Source organism: Mauremys reevesii, linkage group 12 (genome assembly GCF_016161935.1).
Source record: "Mauremys reevesii isolate NIE-2019 linkage group 12, ASM1616193v1, whole genome shotgun sequence".
Classification (NCBI taxonomy): Eukaryota; Metazoa; Chordata; order Testudines; family Geoemydidae; genus Mauremys; species Mauremys reevesii.
Window position 1 is genome coordinate 51,162,307 of NC_052634.1, and position 3,464 is coordinate 51,165,770.

A 3,464-nucleotide genomic window follows, 5' to 3' on the forward strand; every position below is an offset into this window, starting at 1 on the left:
ACCTTCCAGAACATCAGGTTCAGTAAAACTCAAACTCTGGAAAAACAGGAATACAGAGTGAAATTTTTATGCAGATGACTCTAACTCTGAGTCTGCCCTCTAGAAGAGAATCCTGATAGCATATGAGAACAAGGAAAGGTCTGTGGGACAAATTACAGCTACTTCCCAAGAGTTTGTTTCTCCTGCCAATTAATTGATCCTGGCCCCATCAATCTCTGATCCTGGCCTGGTGTGTCTGGCCGTGGAATTTGCACTGTTTTTATCCCAGCATAATTGTAAAGCAAATGTCTTCTTTAAAAGCTCCTTTATTCCAGGTTATACAAACAGGTCACTTCCCAGCTATTTCAAGGAGATGGAGATTTTCCTCTTAGACCCACAGGGAACTTAAACTAACATGGCTCAAGATCACACATTCCTTAGGAGAAAACAAAGGGAAAAACCAAACCCACTCAAACCATTGCTGTTTCTACCCAAATGATCAATGAGACCAGGAAAGTGGAGACTGTGCAATTAACTGTCTGTACTACACTGAGGGTATGGCTACACTTGCAGAATTTGCAGCGCTGCAGCAGGCGTGAAAAAACACCCTCTGCAGGCTGCTGCAAATTGCTGATACCTAAAGCGCCAGCAGTAGTGAAGCCCCAGCGCTGGAGCGCGGCCCAGCACTGTCCGGGTTATTCCCCACAGGGAGGTGGAGTCAGCCGGGACAGCGCTGGGAGAGCTTTCTCCCAGCGCTGGCGCTTTGACTACACTTAGCGCTTCAAAGCGCTGCAGCCGCTGAGCGCTGCGCTGGCATGGCGCTTTGAAGTGCTAATGTAGCCATAGCCTGGCTCTGCAGTTACTTGGATGCAGACACACGCAGCTCTACAGTTGGTAAACATACAGGAGACTCTGCTGCTGCTCATGAACTAGCAGCACATGACCTCTGAACAGCTGCCATCATCTGAATGCATCTGAAAGTCACAAGGAACAAACGATCTGTGTTAAAAGGAAGGCTGCCATTTATTAGAGCCCCAATTGATGCCGCTGTGTGTAATAAAGAGAGGATTGAATGTGTAGTAGGGAGTTTGGTAAATCTTGGTTATTTTAGTTTTGTAACAGGCTCCTGTCCACCTCCAGTAGAGCTTTTCAGTCCCAATGGCCCAACTTACTTTCTACCAAATGTGTAATACAGACTAGTCCATGCCTCCGCGTGGATGTGGTTCTTGGTTCTTCCTGCACATTGTAGCCCATAGAGACCAAAGACCTGCAAATGTGACTTCATGCTACGCTTTGTTTAATTGATGAAAATAGACATTTAGAGTGATTGGAACTGATTTCAGCTGGGGATATGTTTGCTAGGTTTCACAGTGCATTCTGCACTGGGAAAGCATTGAGTGTGTTAATTCATTTACAGGGATCCCTATTTAGGAGAGCTCCTGAACACACTGGAGATGGAATTACTTTTTACTGAAGGTACAAGTTTTGTAAGTGGAGCACTTGATTTGAACCAAGAGACCGTTTGATCTGCAGTCAAACACTCTACCACTGGAGCTATACTCCCATGACATTTGCATAGGCAAGTCAGTGATCTTAAGGATTTTGAAGGACGGGCTCTGCCTCAGAGATCTCCTTTTCTATTCCCAGACCTCAGGGGTTTAAAAAATGGGGTTTGATTAAACTTTATATACACATGTAGACACCACAGCTTGCACACCCACCAACATAGCTTTTCCCTCTGACATAGCTACCACCTCTCGGGGAGATGGGTTAACTGCACGGACAGGACAACTCTCTCTCCTCCGCTTAGAGCAGCTTCATTATTTATGAATAGGTGGGAAATAACCTCCTGAATGGATACACACACAGGAACCAATTTATCAGATATTGCTGTGTCTGCATTCAATATGGGTAACTGGTCATATTGGGCTGGATTAGTAGGAGCGTTGCCAGCAGATCGAGGGAAGTGATTATTCCCCTCTATTCAGCACTGGTGAGGCCACATCTGGAGCACTGCGTCCAGTTCCCCACATACACACACACACACACTACAGAAACAAATTGGAGAGAGTCTAGGGAGGGTAACAAAAAATGATTAGGGGCAGGGACTTACGAGGAGCGGCTGAGGGCAGGGCCGCCCAGAGGTGGGTGGGCAGGGGGCAGTTTGCCGCAGGGCCCCAGGAGAATACAGGATTCTATAGTATTGCAACTTTTTTATGGAAGGGGCCCTGAAATTGTTTTGCCCCAGGCCCCCTGAATCCTGTGGCGGCTCCCTGCCCAGACCGTGGTGCTGTCCCCACTCCACCCTTCCCTCGTTGTCCTCCCTCCGAGGCCCCCCCTGTGCTCCACCCTCACTCCCATTTGGCCACTTCCCACCCCTGCTCTTTGGCTGAGGCCTGCTGGTCGCTCGCTCCTCTCCTCCCCCCAGGCCACCACGCGCCTCTCCACCCCCAACCCCAAGGTCTGCCTGCTGCCCCCACCTCTCTGCCCCCTCCTGAGACCCGCCCTGCCCATCACCCACCCCTCTCTGCCCCCTCCCCTGAGACCTGCCCTGCCCACACCTATCTGCCCCCTCCCCTGTCCATCGCCCACACCTCTCTGCCCCTCCCTTGAGACCTACCCTGTCCACCTCTTTCTTTGATCATCTGTTGTTATTCCTTGAAACATCAAGGATGGAATAAAAAGCAAGTTTACTCCAGGGTGAGGAAAGAAAGGAGCCATCAACCCCCTGGCAAAGCTCAGTGCCCCAGAGAAAACCTGCCCCCTGCTATCACAATCACTGATGTACTGGGGATATGACGGGAAAGGGACTGTCTGAATGATCGAGGCAGGAAATGGACAAAAATCTACAGCAACATCATTAACCACAAACACACTCTCCTCGTGCTCCAGCCAGAAGGGAAAGGAGCAGGAATTCTTACCAGTTCAGCCATGGACACACTTACACAAGGGCACAGCAGTGTGTGTGTTGTGGAAGCTGGTCTGAGGAAACAACTGGAATTGATCACTCAGTGAGAACAGAACTAGAGTGCAGTGAAAGCCACATATCAAGCAAGTAGTTGTGGCCGAGTGGTTAAGGCGCTGGACTAGAAATCCATTGGGGTCTCCCTGTGCAGGTTCAAATCCTGCCAACTACGCAGGAAGTTGTGGTTCTTTAGTTTCAATGGAGCTGGGTCTTGTCTCACTCTTCAGTTATGTCTACATGAAAGAATAATGTGGCTTAAGTTAAAGTGTTTTAATTGAACAGCTGTTGCATGTCCACCCTATGCCCTGTGTCACCAGAGCACATCCATGCTAGCATCTCTGATTGCCACAGAGAGCAGTGCACTGTGGGTAGCTATCCCACTGTGCAACTGGCTGCAGGGTGCTGGGAAGGGTTTGCAATGCCTCACGGGCTGGTACAGCACCACATGATGGAGGTTTCTATCCCATTGTTCCATGGGCATCTTACTAGATTGCCAGCTGCTTTTCAACTGCAATGTGCG

General features: G+C 49.3%; 1 non-coding gene across 1 annotated transcript; it reads left to right on the forward strand.

Moving 5' to 3' along the window:
* The first annotated feature begins 3,034 nt into the window (after positions 1 to 3,034).
* TRNAS-AGA lies at positions 3,035 to 3,116 on the forward strand. Its single transcript has one exon. It is a non-coding gene; the product is annotated as a tRNA-Ser (tRNA).
* Positions 3,117 to 3,464: the final 348 nt, after the last annotated feature.